General features: G+C 48.1%; 1 pseudogene across 1 annotated transcript in view; it reads left to right on the top strand.

Moving 5' to 3' along the window:
* The window catches only part of LOC308395959 (calpain-1 catalytic subunit-like), a 28,367-nt pseudogene extending 11,977 nt beyond the window's left edge, over nucleotides 1-16,390 (top strand). Inside the window, exons 10-18 of the transcript in view lie at nucleotides 9,316-9,544; nucleotides 9,716-9,780; nucleotides 10,064-10,115; nucleotides 10,205-10,283; nucleotides 11,156-11,292; nucleotides 12,796-12,899; nucleotides 14,638-14,693; nucleotides 15,107-15,228; nucleotides 16,292-16,390. The product of the transcript in view is annotated as a calpain-1 catalytic subunit-like (transcript). The remainder of the gene's footprint in view (nucleotides 1-9,315; nucleotides 9,545-9,715; nucleotides 9,781-10,063; nucleotides 10,116-10,204; nucleotides 10,284-11,155; nucleotides 11,293-12,795; nucleotides 12,900-14,637; nucleotides 14,694-15,106; nucleotides 15,229-16,291) is intronic.
* The last annotated feature ends 510 nt before the right edge of the window (nucleotides 16,391-16,900 follow it).

The raw sequence follows: 16,900 nt of genomic DNA, 5'->3' as shown, positions 1-16,900 counted from the left end.
CTCAGCCACGTGGACAAGAAACAGGGTAACTATGTGCGAATGCTGTTTGTTGATTACAGTTCAGCGTTTAACACAATAGTGCCCTGCAGACTGTTCACAAAGCTGAGGGATCTGGGACTTAACAGCCGTCTGTGTGCATGGGTGTTGGACTTCCTCACTGGCAGAACTCAGGTGGTGATGGTGGGCAGGTGCTTCTCCAACAGCATCACCATCAACACAGGAGCACCTCAGGGATGTGTCCTCTCGCCACTGCTCTACTCCCTCTACACTTCAGACTGTGTGGCCACCCATGGCTCCAACACCATTGTGAAGTTTGCTGACGACACAGTGGTGTTGGGTGCCATCTCCAACAACGATGAGGCGGCCTACATGGATGAAGTGAAGAATCTGGCATCGTGGTGCCAGGACAACCACCTCCAGCTGAACGTCAGCAAGACCAAGGAGCTGGTGGTGGACTTCAGAAGGGGTCAGCACAGAGACTACAAGCCCATCATCATCAATGGAGCTCCAGTGGAGAGGGTGCAGTCCTTCAAGTATCTTGGTGTCCACATCTCCTCAGACCTGACATGGGCTGCCCACATTCAGGTCCAGACCAAAAAGGCTAGGCAGCGCCTGTATCACCTACGACAACTGAGGAAGTTCAGGGTCTCTCCAAAGATCCTCAGGATTTTCTATACAGGCGCTGTGGAGAGCATCCTCACACAGAACATGACATCGTGGTTTGGGAACAGCTGTGTGAAGGACCAAAAAGCTCTCCAGAGAGTGATCCGTACAGCAGAACACTGCTGCAGGATTGCTCTCCCCCCGCTTCAGGACACCTACACCAGGAGATGCCGGACTAGAGCAGATACTGAAGGACCCGTCCCATCCTGGCAACAAACTGTTCCAACTTCTGCAATCTGGTAGAAGGTTCCGCATCTTCCGGGCAAGGACAGAGAGACTCAAGAGGAGCTTCTATCCCCAAGCCATCCGTGCCCTAAACACACACACCCGCCCTCTCACATCATCTATAATTGACTGAGACAGGACTCTTCCAGACACTAAACCAAGGCACAATGTACATTTCAATTCCTTTAATTTTAAATATGTTTATATTGTCTATCCTGTAAAATAGTCAGATATCTATTCATATTAATGTACAGAATTCACCTGCTTGCTGCTACTACTGCACATTCACCCAGTGTATATACTATATATATATATATATATATATATATAAATAATGTTCTTCCTCTACACCCCCCCCCCCCAATTTTTGCACATGTCGAGGAGCGTGTCAGGCTACATTTCACTGTGTGTTATACTTGTATAACTATGCATGTGACAAATAAAGAACCTTGAACCTTGAAATGAACCAGCTGCTAGTTAACGAGAGACACCCGGAATGGCTAACTGAAGGCCGGACGGTCCTGATCCCCAAGGACCCCAAGAAGGGACCGGTCCCCTCCAACTACCGACCAATAACCTGCCTCAGTACTACATGGAAGCTCCTGTCAGGCATCATATCGGCTAAGATGAACAGGCACATGGGTCAATACATGAGCGGGACACAGAAAGGAATTGGCAAGAATACCAGAGGCGCAAAACACCAGCTACTGGTAGACAGAACAATCAGCCGAGACTGCAAGACCAGACTGACCAACCTGTGCACTGCCTGGATTGATTACAAGAAGGCCTATGACTCAATGCCCCACAGCTGGATACTAGAATGCCTAGAATTGTACAAGATCAATGGGACCCTAAGAGCCTTCATCAGGAACTCAATGGGGATGTGGCGTACAACACTAGAGGCCAACTCCAAGCCCATAGCACAAGTCACCATCAAGTGCAGGATCTACCAAGGAGATGCTCTGTCCCCACTGCTGTTCTGCATAGGCCTGAACCCCCTCAGTGAGATCATTAACAAGACTGGCTACGGATACCGACTACGGAACGGAGCAGTTGTCAGCCACCTCCTGTACATGGATGACATCAAGCTTTATGCCAAGAGTGAACGAGACATCGATTCACTGATCCACACTACCAGGCTATACAGCAATGACATTGGAATGTCGTTCGGACTGGAGAAGTGTAGTCGGATGGTAACAAAGAGAGGGAAGGTAGTCAGAACTGAGGGGATTGAACTACCAGAAGGCAACATTGCAGACATAGAGGACAGTTACAAGTACCTGGGGATCCCGCAGGCGAATGGGAACCATGAAGAGGCCGCTAGAAAAGCTGCAACCACCAAGTACCTGCAGAGGGTCAGGCAAGTCCTGAGGAGTCAGCTGAATGGTAAGAACAAGATCCGGGCCATCAACACGTACGCCCTGCCCGTGATCAGGTACCCTGCTGGGGTAATAGGCTGGCCAAAGGAGGAGATAGAAGCCACTGACATAAAGACAAGAAAGCTCCTTACCATGCATGGAGGGTTTCACCCCAAGTCCAGCACCCTGAGGCTGTACGCTAAGCGGAAGGAAGGGGGCCGGGGACTGGTGAGTGTCAGCACCACAGTCCAGGATGAGACAACGAACATCCAAGAATACATTGGGAAGATGGCCCCAACTGACCGAGTGCTCAGTGAATACCTCAGGCAGCAGAAACCCAAGAAAGAGGAGGGAGACGAGGAACCATCATGGAAGGACAGGCCCCTGCACGGTATGTACCACCGGCAGATAGAGGAGGTGGCTGATATCCAGAAATCCTACCAGTGGCTGGACAAAGCTGGACTGAAAGACAGCACAGAGGCACTAATCATGGCAGCACAAGAACAAGCTCTGAGTACAAGATCCATAGAGGCTGGGGTCTATCACACCAGGCAAGACCCCAGGTGCAGGCTGTGTAAAGATGCCCCAGAGACAATCCAGCACATAACAGCAGGGTGCAAGATGCTAGCAGGCAAGGCATACATGGAACGCCATAACCAAGTGGCCGGCATAGTGTACAGGAACATCTGTGCCGAGTATAACCTGGAAGTCCCGAGGTCAAAATGGGAGATGCCCCCAAGGGTGGTGGAGAATGACTGAGCTAAGATCCTGTGGGACTTCCAGATACAGACGGACAAAATGGTGGTGGCTAACCAACCGGACATAGTGGTGGGAGACAAACAGAAGAAGATGGCCGTAGTGATCGATGTAGCGGTTCCGAATGACAGCAATATCAGGAAGAAGGAACACGAGAAGCTGGAGAAATACCAAGGGCTCAGAGAAGAGCTCGAGAGGATGTGGAGGGTGAAGGTAACGGTGGTCCCCGTGGTAATCGGAGCACTAGGTGCGGTGACTCCCAAGCTAGGCGAGTGGCTCCAGCAGATCCCAGGAATAACATCGGAGATCTCTGTCCAGAAGAGCGCAGTCCTGGGAACAGCTAAGATACTGCAGGACCCTCAAGCTCCCAGGCCTCTGGTAGAGGACCCGAGCTTGAAGGATAAACCGCCCGCAGGGGCGTGCTGGGTGTTGTTTTTTTTTATAATGTTCTTCCTCTACACCCCCCCCCCAATTTTTTTGCACATGTCGAGGAGCGTGTCAGGCTACATTTCACTGTGTGTTATACTTGTATAACTATGCATGTGACAAATAAAGAACCTTGAACCTTGAACCTTGAGAAACTGTATCATGTTGAGGTCTGAATGTTTCTAACATTTAATATGAACCCTGCTCTTTGGTGTTGATGTCTTTATTTCATCTTCCCCCTCCGACGTCACGTTCCCCGTCTGCGTTTGTTTCATGCGTCGCGTTCATCACTCAATGTTTCTCTTTTTAAATATTCAACCTTTATTGAACCAGGACGATCCCACTGAGATTAAAACTCTTTTTAAGGGAGACCTGGCCAAATATCACACAGTTACAAAGATTAAACACACACACGAAAATAAAATGAAATGACAATCTACATGAAACAGTTACATGTTATGGAACTGGCCTCCAGGACTCTTAGTTTTGATTTAAAAAAACAAATGGTCCAAGGAGCGTGGAAAGAAAAGCGTCTGGACTTCTTTAAGGCTGTGTCCACACTAATGCGCTTTCATTTTGAAACGCGTGGTTTTCTCTCTCCCTTTTGGCCTCCCGTCCACACTGAGACGCGTTTTCCCTGAAAGAAAACGAAGTGTTTTGAAAACGCTGCTTTTGTGTCGCAGTGTGGACAGCGAAAAGGGAGACTTTATAAAACAATGATATATGTTAGTCATGTGATGCAGTGACCAATTAAACTAAGATAGTGGAGGGCATTACACAGCATTGTTTTGTCTGCCCTATTAAAGATTAACATCAGTCTGTATGCGCTCCAGAGAGCTTTTCTTCAAATTCTTCAATTCTCACTCGCTTTTGCAACTTTGCACTTTTGTGTTACTCGCAGCAACAACTCCACCTCATTGTTAGTCCATTTTAAAAACTCGGTGCTTTTCCTCGACATTTTGCCGCAACGTTTCAAAGAGCTGGAAAGTAAATAAATGGCAGACAGAAATGAGGCAGGTCGAATCTTCTTGCGTTTCACACATGCACAGTACTGGAACGTCAGCGTTTTGGGCCGTTTCAATGTGAATGAAAGACTCTGTGAAAACGATTGAAAGCGATAGCGTGGACGCGTTTTCAAATCTATCCAGGCTAGTGCGGACGTGGCCAAAGTTGTCTGTGAGGTGTGAAAACAGGTGTGGGTCACAATCACCCCAAACCTTGGCTGATTGTGACCCACACAGTATCAACCATTCAAAGACACTGAAGCATTCATATGTAGAATATCTCCATAATGCAGCAACAGTAGAAATGTTGCAGCAACAAGTCGCTTCTTTGTATTAACAGAAAAACAACTTATTGTGAAAATCAAAGTTTGTTTGTCTACATGTGGTTTAAAGGTGAGTCATCAATAAAGACGGGGTGGCTGTAACTCAAGAGGTACAGCAGGTTACCTACTAATTGGAAGGTTGTTGGTTTGATCCCTGGCTCCTCCAGTCTGCATACCAAGTATCCTTGGGCAGCATAATAAGCCCAAGTTGCTCTCTGATAGAGTATGAATGTAGTTAGGAAGCATCTCAGTTTAGAGGAAGTGCTTGTGTGAATGTGGCTTGTTGTATAGAGCGCTTTGAGTACTCCGGGAGAGAAGAAAAGCGCTATATAAGAATCGGTCCTATTAAAGATGCCTGGATATTTATACGTGTGAACCAACTTCCTTGATTGGGAAAACAACATGAGCTTTGTTTTGTCTGCATTGAGAACAGGTTTAAGTAATGAGTGCTGGACTTTCTGCAAGGAGTCAGAGGCTTGGACAGCAGTTGGACCACAGCTGTAAATAACTGTGTCATCAGCACAGAAGTGCAAGTTTGCATCTGGCACAATGTAAATGATGAATAGAAGAGGACCTAATACAGAGCCCTGTGGCACTGACACTTTCACTGCAGCTGTGACAGTTCTGTGATTTTTCCTCAAACATGATTCAGATAAAATATCATAGGTGTACAAAAACTGCTTTAACTACTCGCACACAAGAGCTTCAAGAACTTTGGCCAGCACAGATAGATTAGATGTTGGTCTAATCCCCCCCCCACTCCGATGCGTTCATCGGAGTGTGAATTTAGCTTGTGTGAGTGGGTGAATGAGGGTAGAAAAGCGCTATATAAGAATCAGTCTATTTACCATTTTACGCTGGAGGGTTTGTGCTGGATTTTACAGAGAGTCAAACACAGAGACAGACGATATATAGTGCTTGTTAAAGCAGTTCATAATCTCCTTCCTATCGTAAACAGGAACAGAGTCCTTAAAAACATAGGTGGGTAGAGCATTAGAGCTGTTGCTCACTGAAAGAGACTTAATGATTTTCCAGAACTGCTGTGGGTTATTTAGGTTCTCCATCCATCCATCCATCTTCATCCGCTTTATCCGAGGCCGGGTCGCGGGGGCAGCAGCCTAAGCAGAGAGGCCCAGACCTCCCTCTCCCCAGCCACCTCCTCCAGCTTATCCGGGGGAACACCAAGGCGTTCCCAGGCCAGCCGAGAGATATAATCTCTCCAGCGTGTCCTGGGTCTGCCCCGGGGCCTCCTCCCGGTGGGACATGCCTGGAACACCTCACCCAGCATCCTTGTCAGATGCCCGAACCACCTCAGCTGGCTCCTTTCGATGTGGAGCAGCAGCGGCTCTACTCTGAGCCCCTCCCGGATGGCCGAACTTCTCACCCTATCTCTAAGAGAGAGGCCAGCCACCCTTCGGAGGAAGCTCATTTCTGCCGCTTGTATCCGCGATCTCGTTCTTTCGGTCACTACCCACAGCTCGTGGCCATAGGTGAGGGTAGGGACGTAGATCGACCGGTAAATTGAGAGCTTCGCTTTTACACTCAGCTCCCTCTTCACCACGACGGACCGGTGCAGCGTCCGCATTACTGCAGCTGCAGCCCCAATCCGTTTGTCGATCTCCGGCTCCCTTCTCCCATCACTCGCGAACAAGACCCCGAGATACTTGAACTCCTCCACTTGTGGCAGGAACTCATCCCCGACCCGGAGTGGGCACTCCACCCTTTTCCGGCTGAGAACCATGGCCTCAGATTTGGAGGTGCTGATCCTCATTCCCGCTGCTTCACACTCGGCTGCGAACCGTTCCAGTGCGAGCTGGAGGCCCTCACCCGATGAAGCCAACAGAACCACATCATCTGCAAAAATCAGAGATGAGATTCTGAGGCCACCAAAGTGAAAGCCCTCCGCCACTTGGCTGCGCCTAGAAATCCTGTCCATAAAAATTATGAACAGAACCGGAGACAAAGGGCAGCCCTGGCGGAGCCCATCACCCACCGGGAACGAGTCCGACTTATTGCCGGCAATGCGAACCAAGCTCTTGCAACGGTTGTATAGGGATCGAATGGCCCGTAACAATGGGCCAGACACCCCATACTCCCGCAACACCTCCCACAGGACACCCCGAGGGACACGGTCGAATGCCTTCTCCAAGTCCACAAAACACATGTAGACTGGTTGGGAAAACTCCCATGCACCCTCAAGTATCCTGGAGAGGATAAAGAGCTGGTCCAGTGTTCCGCGACCAGGACGAAAACCGCATTATTCCTTCTGTATCTGAGGTTTGACTTGCGGACGAACTCTCCTTTCCAGCACCCTGGCATAGACTTTCCCAGGGAGGTTCTCAGTGGTGACAAATAGTCTTCTGATTTAGCTTTCTTAATAGAGGAAATACATTTGTTTCTTAGTTGTCTGAAAGAAGCCAATCAGTGGGAGAACCTGTTTTCCTAACTTTGGCCAAGGTTACACTCATGAATGATATCTGCCAGCTCTGGGGAGAACCTGGCATTTTTTCCTAAATCTCTTTAATGGAGCATGTTTATACACAATTTACATCCCTAAAAAATTGTCCACGCTACTCCTACACCAGGGATCAATCCTATTTTCCTCCAGTCATTGTTGGGACTTGGGCACCTCAGTGTTTCTATTAACAGCAGCATCACAGCGGACACTTAAGTCACAAGACCCCCAAGGATGAGAATTTATGAGAAACATTTGTCAGAATCAGGATAACCAAGGTAGACTTTTCAGGGCTTTGAACCAGCTGGGTAAGATTGATAGAATCACAGAAAGATTTGAAATCATGAAACAGCTTTGAGCCAATCCCAGTTAGAGTCACCGGCTAACCCAAGCTCACTGTAGTCTGGACAGGAAACGCTCCTGTAGAGGCAGAAGGACAACAAACAGATGAACCATTGTGGCATCAAACTTTAACATAAGCAGCAACAGTGCCACCTTTCTTAAGCCTGTAAGCCGGTACGATAAACACTGTATCCAGTCATGCTAATATAGTCATCAGAAATATACTTAGACACGTTTCAGAAATTAAATATCCACATCTGTTGATCGAACCCAAACCCTGACCATATCCATCTAACAAACTGCACACACTAAGATGAACAATCTTCAGGTGAGGATTTAAATCCAGATGGTGTCTGAGCTCAGGGCCAGGTTAGGTTGCACATTATCAGATAAGAGCAGTAATAAGACGGGAGTCTTTGCTTCGTAATATTACGTACTGAATTGGACTTTTCGAATGTTGAAAGTAAGCACAATGTTTCATAACTCGTGAGGTAATCAGGCAAAGCAAGGAGGTTTTGAAGTTGAGGTACATCTTTGGGTGAATCAGGTGATAAGTTCAAGTCCTGTGGCAAATGCATTGATGGTTGTACAGGATGTAGAGCAGCAATGATGTATGTGGACCTGGGAACAATGAGCATGCTGTTAAATGTGCTCAGTGCCCCAAAGTCCCCCAAACCAATAAGGAAAATAAGGTTACTGTCATGGTCCTGCGGCCATGACTCAGTGACTTTGTGTTTGTGTTCTTTATTGTTATTACTTTCATGATTATTCGTGGCTGTTTTGGGATGGTTTGTGTTTGGGATTTTAGATACTGGGTTCTGGGTTTGTGCTCCCTCTATTGGTCCCTGGTGTTAGTGTTCCCCTGTCTCGTCAGGTTAATCAGGTCCAGCTGTTTCCCCCACCTGTGTGTGATTCCCAGTGTCTCTCTGTGTACTTATAGTGCGTGTTTTCCTCTGCTCCTCGTCGCGTCGTCTGTGTTCATACCCTGTGAAATCCCCTGCGTGCTCTCCCTGCTGTTCTCCCTTCATGTTCAGGTTTGCCACTCCTTTGTGTAGTTTCTCCCAGTTTAGTTCGTCCTTAGTTCAGTTTTGCCATCTCCACTTTATGCTTGGTATTGTCAATAAATCACCCTTCACGTCTGAAATAGTGCTGCGTTTGAGTCCTCCTTCCACTCTTCACACGGCCGCTGACCCGGACCGTGACAGTTACAAAGAGCCAAGAGCTATCTGTAACACACACTTGTTGATGCAGAGTTAAGCAAACATCAGCGAGCTGCACAAACCTAGACAAGCAACAAAGGCTTCACTGGAGCACATCTAAGACTAAAGATGTGATCACTGATTTTGGGACGAGCACTTACACATGAAGTCCTCTTCTAAAGTGCAGGGGTGTGTTTATCGACTCAGGGCTGAAGTTTAAAGCAAACTGAAGCTGTGTGTCAGAAGCCTCATCGGCGACTCTCGAGCCTCAGAGGCTTTCTCACTCGCACTTTGATAAAAACACGATGGTTTCATTTCATCAGCTTTTACTGATTACATGTTTAAGTAACAGCTGATTGGTGAAGCACATCCCTGTACAGCAGTTAGCCGTTTGCACGGCGAGTCTCAGCTGTTGTTGTTGTTTGCTGCCTGTGAGGATGGATGACTGCAGAACAAACGGCCTACAGGTGCAAATAAAATAACTACAACCTGAATCAAATAAATGCCTTGGTAGGACTCAGAGATGCCTCCGTCTCCAGGTCTCACCTTCTTATTCTTCTGCGGTCCGTATAAAGGTTGTTCTAACGTCCGCCTGGCCCAGACGTCCTCCTGAGAGACCAGTCAGTGGCTCGCAGTCACGCCTTCATCAACCTGAGGGAGGTATGCGATCGCTTCAAATTGCCACCCGGAGAGTACGCCATCGTCCCGTCCACCTTCGAACTGCACCGCAAAGGAAGCTTCGTACTGACGGTGTTTACGGAGAAGGAAGCCCACACCAGGTCCCGACTTCAGGGTGACAGGGTTACGCTGCATAACCGCTACACAGTCTGACATCTGCTCTCCTGTTTCAGCCCCATGAGCTCCAGCAGATTTTGGACAAAGCGGAGTAAGAAGAGTTTAACGTTTCACCGGATTGGGCCCACAGGAAAGTCCTGCTGATGGTTGTGCTCTGCTCTGATTTCAGGGTCGGACATTACAACCGATGGCTTCAGCCTGCAAACCTGCTGTGACATCATCAGCCTGCTGGATGTATCCTTCATACGAAATCATGACACGCAGACAGTATCACATGCTAACGTGTGTTTGATAGAGTTTTAGGACACGCCTCCACTGGAAACTACAAAAAACACAGAAAACCAGAATTTTCTAACATCCATGCAGTTTACAGCCCATCAGCAGAAAACTGATACGTGATCAAGGAGTGATCGAACTGACTGAGCAGTTACAGAGTGTGAGCCAACCATCGATGATGCGTGTGACTCACCTGTGTGGCGTCAGGTGATCAGGTGTGCGGTTCCTGAACTGACCTCAGACTGACGGCAGCTCCAGACTGGGCCTGCTGGGTGAAGATGCAGACGTACCTGGTGAGTTCTCGCCTGTGTGTGAGCACTGTTACAGCTTCTGTCAGAGTCGGCATGGCGATGACCTCACTGCTCGCTGCTGTCGTGTGCAGGAGATCTTTAAGAGTCACGACTCGGACGGGTCTGGCACGATGAGCAGCCACGAGATGAGAGCGGCTCTGGCTGAAGCCGGTAAGACTCCTAAATTCAAATTTTATTTGTCACGTACACAGTCATACACAGTACGATATGCAGTGAAATGCTTGGACAACTGCTCGTGACCTAAAGAAAACAAAAAAGGAAAGGCTATGAATAAGATAGGAAATAAATATGAAAAATTAAAAAGGGTAAATTTAACTAGGAAGGAATAAAATATAAATTAAGGTTAAAAATGAAATAACTGTACAACACAAATTAGAATGAAGGGTAAATTTAACTGGGAAGGAATAAGATAAAATATATAAATTAAAGTTGAAAATAAAATAACTGTACAACAAAATACATAATATAGAACTATATAAGAATGTATGAAGAAATCTAAATATAAATAAATATATACACAATAACAGCAGCTGTACAAGTATTAACCGGAAATGAAGAATATAGTGACCAGTGTTGTGCAAAAACAAAGTCCAGAAAGTCCAGTGTGTGTGTAAGAACCATATGTGTGGGTCAGTACTGTGTGGTGGTGTGATTGAGAGACCGTATCGCCTGCAGGAAGAAGCTCCTCCTCAGTCTCTCTGTGTTGGTCTTCAGGGAGCGGAATCGCTTTCCTGACCTCAGCAGAGAGAACAGTCTGTTGTTGGGATGGCTGAGGTCCTTCACCATCTTCCTGGCCTTGGTCCTGTAGATTGAGTGCAGGTCAGGGAGCTCGGAGCGGCCCCCTTTCAGCCCACTCCACGCACTTCCACAAACTCTCCTTCAAAGCTGACATCTACTGCTGTGGGAGGAGCTACAGCAGGAGACGTATCCATGATTGGCCCTCTCAGGTGGAAAACAGAGCTCCTGGACAGGTCTACCTGGCATGCGTGTCTCACCTGGTGGCTCCTCCTCTTGTGTTTCAGGGTTCCAGCTGAACAGCACAGTGATCCAAGAGATTGTCGCTCGCTACACCGACAGAAGCTACGCCATCGACTTCGACCGTTTCATCGGCTGCTTGATCCGTCTGGAGATGCTCTTCAGTGAGTTCCCACCGCTCCTAGTATTCCCACTGCTCACACTATTCCCAGTATTCGAACTGTTCCCACTCAGTGTTCCCACTGTTCCCAGTGTCCTCAGCTGTCTGTGGTTGTGCTTGTACGTAACGTTTTAAATGTTTTCTTATTTCCCAGGTAAACCACACCTAAGCAGTGCAGTCCCTCTCTTATTGGCTGACATACATGAAATCATCACTGACCTCATTTCCTTCTGCAGTGGCTGTGCCTCACCATCAACTGACAGCTGCCACTCCAGGAGCATGCTGGGAAAATGATTTAGGCAGCACTGTCTTTGGTAAGCTGAAGGCATCGTATCCAAAGCAGCGTTAGCATCATGCAGTAGCTGAACAGTTTAACATGCACGTTTGTGTTGGAGGATAATGTTGGCAAAAAGTCTAAAGAGGCTCCAGCGAGCATCGCGAACATGTTCACTGTGAATGATTTTGTTTCCTTGCAAGTAAAATAAACACGTTGGATTGGCTGCTGTGTCTCAGTTATAACAGATACCATGGTTACCGTGCAAAGGACAGGAAGCTGATGCTGCGGTCGCTGACTCTGAAACAGTCCAAATAAAATCTGAAGAAAAGCTTTTGTGTTTGTTTTCTGTTTGCGGCTGTTACCCAATCAGCACTCTGCCTCTGCTGGACGTCAGAGGAACTGCAGTGAGTCAGTGCCCACAGACTCATGCTAACATGTTTACAGCCTGATACACAAACTGGTCACAACACCTGCACCGTTGACTCACCTGTTGAAATTATCACCCGAACTCCTCCAAGGTCCGCGGCGTGTCCTGGAAGAGACCCACAGTCAGTACCCGCTCCAATCCCGCACCTGTCGCACCTGCGTTACCTGAAACACGCTGATCAAACGGGCCGCTGTCAGGGTTGATTGGCAGATTGATTGATGATCAGGCTGAGCATGAGTGAGTGATCACTTTTATCTGGTCAATGAAACTGACCTGAGAGCAGCCGAGCTACCTGTGGCTCTGCTCGGCTCTCAGGTGAGTCTCACCTGAGCTCCGCTGCTTAAATTAGATGTTTTTTGCATGGAGTCTGGTTTGATAGCAATCATCTGTTTTTGCTCAGCCTGCTTCCTCAGAGCTGATAATCAGCCGTGACATCACACACCTCTCAGACCACTCAGAGATCAGCTGATCACAGGTGTGATTAAAGTGCCTGAAGGAGAGCTCCTTAGGTGAGCTGACCCTGTTTCTTGATCACGAGCTTTCACTTTGATCAGTGAGATTGAACTGTCACAGAGCCGCGTCTGTCTGGTGATTATTGATCACTACGGAACGAGTTGGCGGCCGTGTGATGAAAACACTGTTTCAGGTGCACACAGGAAGCACGATGACCTCACGCACAGGAAGAGTGACCTCAGAGAGCTGGCTGTTAAAAACCCTTTTGCTCAGTTTTCTCCACCATCAATCAATCAATCAATTAGTCTTTATTTGTACAGCAGTGTTGGTGCACGTCAGGCAGCTGATGATGACTGTTGCTTATGTGCAGGAGCTGACCTCTGACCCAGAGTTCATTGTATCCGGGGCCTCGAGGACCGACATCTGTCAGGGAGCTCTGGGTGAGAAACTGCTGTTCTTTGATTACCTGCGCAGGTAACGCAGGTAACTTGATGACTTGATGTTTTTATCCACAGCGTTAATGTGCGCAGTGAAGGATTCCACTTCTTGTGTCTTGATTTTGACCCAGGTGTCGTCCACATATCTGTACCAGTGGCTGGGTACTCTTCCTTTGAAAGAGCCAAGAGCCTTCCTTTCCACTTCCTCCATGTAAAGGTTGGCTACAATAGGTGACACGGGGGAGCCCATGGCACAGCCATGTTTTTGTCTGTAAAAGCCTTCGTTGTACTTGAAATATGTAGTGGTGAGGCAGAGGTCTAACAGTGTGCAGATCTGATCGGGTGTGAAGTTGGTCCTGTCCTCCTTCACTGCTCACATTAACGCTGTGGATAAAAACATCAAGTTCACCAGGGAAGACACAAAGGACAACTGTTTGCCTTTCCTGGACTGCGCTGTGCACATTGAAGAGAACGGCAAACTCAACATCGAAGTTTACCGGAAGCCCACACACACGGACCAGTACCTCCTCTTTGACTCCCATCACCCTCTGGAACACAAACTTGGAGTAATCAGGACCCTACACCACCGGGCAGAACATGTTCCCTCTAAGCCTGAAGGAAAAAGAAGGAACACACACATGTAAAGGAAGCACTCAAAACATGCGGCTATCCTAAATGGGCGTTCTTAAAGTCAGCAAAGAGGCACAGAAAAGAAGCTCAGACACCAGCGAGGGAGGATAAGAAGGACAGACGCAACAACATTGTCATCCCCTATGTAGCCGGTGTATCAGAGAAACTCAGGAGAGTTTTCTCCAAGCATGACATCCCGGTGTATTTCAGACCCAGCAACACACTCAGACACAAACTGGTTCACCCGAAAGACAAAACGCCAAAACACAGACTTAACAATGTGGTGTATGCTGTACAGTGCAGCGAGGAATGCCCAGACCTCTACATCGGAGAGACCAAACAGCCACTTCACAAGCGCATGGCACAACACAGAAGAGCCACCTCCACAGGACAAGACTCAGCAGTCCATCAGCATCTAAGGTCAAAGGTCACTCTTTCGAGGATGCCAATGTTCACATTTTGGACAGAGAGGACAGATGGTTTGAAAGAGGAGTGAAAGAAGCTTCTATGTCCACTGTGAGCGACCATCTTTGAACAGAGGCGGGGTTTACGACACCAACTCTCTGCCATCTATAATCCAGTTTTGAGATCCTTCCCAGACGCCTTAACGCCCACTCACATCCTGGGCCATCTGACCTCAGGAATTCGCATGATAAGGTGGGGCCAGGTTTCACAATGAACACACCCGAAACTCTGGCTGATTGTGACCCACACCCAGTTTCACACCTTGGCTCAGGCGATTAGAGGATCATCAGGGGGTCCTTTTGTCCCTCTGTGGGGGGAAACTCCCACTAGGTTTATATCTGGGATTCTCCACCATTTGACCTTAGAACTGAAGAAGCTTCTCAGATGAAGGTGAAACGTCTTCAAGCAACTTAAAGAAGTCCAGACGCTTTTCTTTGTAAGCTCCTTTGACTACGATGACCTGGATGACTGAGAACTTTCACAGACATCTGATAACGTTAGTGGTTCATATTAAAGTAGATAAAAGTAAATTCTTTTAATCGTATCTGAGTCGATCAATCGATGATGCCAGTCGTTAGAAAACGCACTCATGTGCGGGGGACACCTGAGACAGTCTGTTTGTGTTTCATATCCACAGCAGAGCTGGAAAATTCCACTCAGCTGCGTGTGTTTTTTAACAGGTGTGTGTGTGTGGCGAGTGTCATCTTGTCAACACAAACTATAAACATGCTGACAGGTGAGTGGGTGGCAGCTACTTCACTGTGACGTGAGCCTGTAGTCTAGTAATAGTTTCTATAGTAACAGAGGGAGACGCCCAGCAGAGTGTAGCCAATCAGACGGCAGCTTCCCCTGTAAAGGTGTCTGACTCCAAACAAGGAAACGGGTGAAGTTTTCTTTGAAAACAGGTGTGAAAAACGCCTGAGGCGGGTGTGTCATCCACCTGTCAAACATGTTCTGTTTACATCTTACAGCCTGTAGAGTAATCAGAGTATCAGCTGACTGCGTGGCATCACAGGCCCATTGGCAGGTTAAAGGACCAATCAGATTTGGCTTTGATGTCCATCAGCAGTTTCCCCTCGCCGACTTCATATTCTGTGTGTGCATTTTGTTTATTTGACTTAAGTCCCCCCCCTGTCTGTCGTCGTCCAGGTGACTGCTGGCTGCTCGCCACCATTGCCTCTCTGACCCTGAATGAAGAGATCCTGGCTCGAGTGGTCCCGCAGGGTCAGAGCTTCAGAGATGGAGAGTACGCTGGCATCTTCCACTTCCAGGTAGACTTTCAGAAATTGCCCCGCTGACACCTGCACGCCGTGGCGGCGGCTTTGCACTCACTAACACGTCTCCGGTCACTCTAGAATAGAATAGAGTAGAGTAGTCCTTTATGGGTGCTCCACCCGACAGGAATTCAATTCAGTTTTATTTATAAAGCACATCAAGGCGCTTTATATTACACAATAATACATACAGAGAAAAACCCAACAATCATATGACCCCCTATGTGCAGCACCTTGGCGACTGAGGCACCGACCACAGTTGGTAGGTGGGGTTATTAGGGCTTACCTGTGATGGTTTACCTGAGACAGGAGGATCTGGCGATGGGCTCCAGGGGTGGCAGGGGTCAGCCAATGATTTTTTTGGGTGGTGTTAATGACCCTCTGGGCAGACTTCCTGTTCTCAGTCATACCAAACACCAGGAGAGCTCGCTCTCCACTGATCATCCTCATCATTTCTGCTTCACTGGCAGGGTTAGGGGCCAGGACTCTCCTCTTCGTGTTTTTGGGGATGTTGCTAACTCCGGGTCCGATAACAGGCACCACACCCGCAGTAGATGCGCTCGGTGTGAGGTCTCGCAGCAAGCTATCAAATACGGCGCATTTCTCGGCTTTTAAAAAAAAAAGCTATGCGTCGCCAGGTGTTTCATCGGATTTGAGGTGTTACCTCCTTTGACAGTATCACAGTATCAGCTTAAAGCACTTGTTGCTGCTGAGTTTGCATCTTTTGCTGTGAAGTACAGCCAGACTTTGACCGCTTCACCTTGGGCATTTTTAATCTGTAGCTCTGCTCTAAAAGAACGTACGTACCTGGGCCCGCCTACTATCCTTGGAAACGTAAAATGATTGGCTAGAATCTAAAGTGTGTCACAGCTCAGGAAAATAAAGCACCGAAATGTGCGCTGCTTTTCGGTCTGGTTACTACCGTTTATGTCAGAACCAGTGCCATCATGGCACTGGACACCGGTACCCATCCCTAGTCACGTGTGCTCCGCGACATGTCTGTGTGGCTGCGAGCAGAACATGAGCACAGCATGAGGTGCTCTCAAAGCTGTTTTGACAGAATGAGTCACCTGAGCAGGTGTCCGTGAGTCTGCCCCTCCCTGCTCAGGCGGAGGCTGAGTGTCTGCTGCCTCCTGCTGGCAGGTCGTTGCAGGAGTGAGACTGGAGAGTGGCAGGTTAGGTGTGAGGTCAGACAGATGCTTAGATTACAATAGAAGGCCTTTATTGTCCCTATACAGATGGACAATGATATACAGAGAGGAGAGGAGAGGGCAGTCGATGATCTTTTGTGTTGTCTTGACTACACTTTAGTGCAGCTGCCGTACCATACTGTGATGCAGTAGGTTAGCAGGCTCTCAATGGACGCTCGGTAGAAGGTCAGCAGCAGGTTGGAGTTCAGCTTGTACTTCCTGAGGACCCTCAGGAAGTGCAGCCACTGTTGGGCCTTCTTAATGACTGCTGAGATGTTGTCTGTCCAGGAGATGTCAGCAGAGATGAGGACACCAAGGAACCGGAAGGTGTGGACCCTCTCCACACACTCCCTGTTGATGTAAAGGGGGGCCAAGTCAGTGCTGTGTCTCCTGAAGTCAACAATGAGCTCTTTGGTTTTCTTAGTGTTCAGTGTCAGGTTGTTCTCTGAACACCAGGCCTCCAGCTTCAGGACTTCCTC

Source organism: Rhamphochromis sp. 'chilingali' (assembly GCF_963969265.1).
Source record: "Rhamphochromis sp. 'chilingali' genome assembly, chromosome: 4".
Classification (NCBI taxonomy): domain Eukaryota; kingdom Metazoa; phylum Chordata; class Actinopteri; order Cichliformes; family Cichlidae; genus Rhamphochromis; species Rhamphochromis sp. 'chilingali'.
Note: the sequence above shows the minus strand (reverse complement) of the source record. Positions and strands in the feature narration are given on the sequence as shown.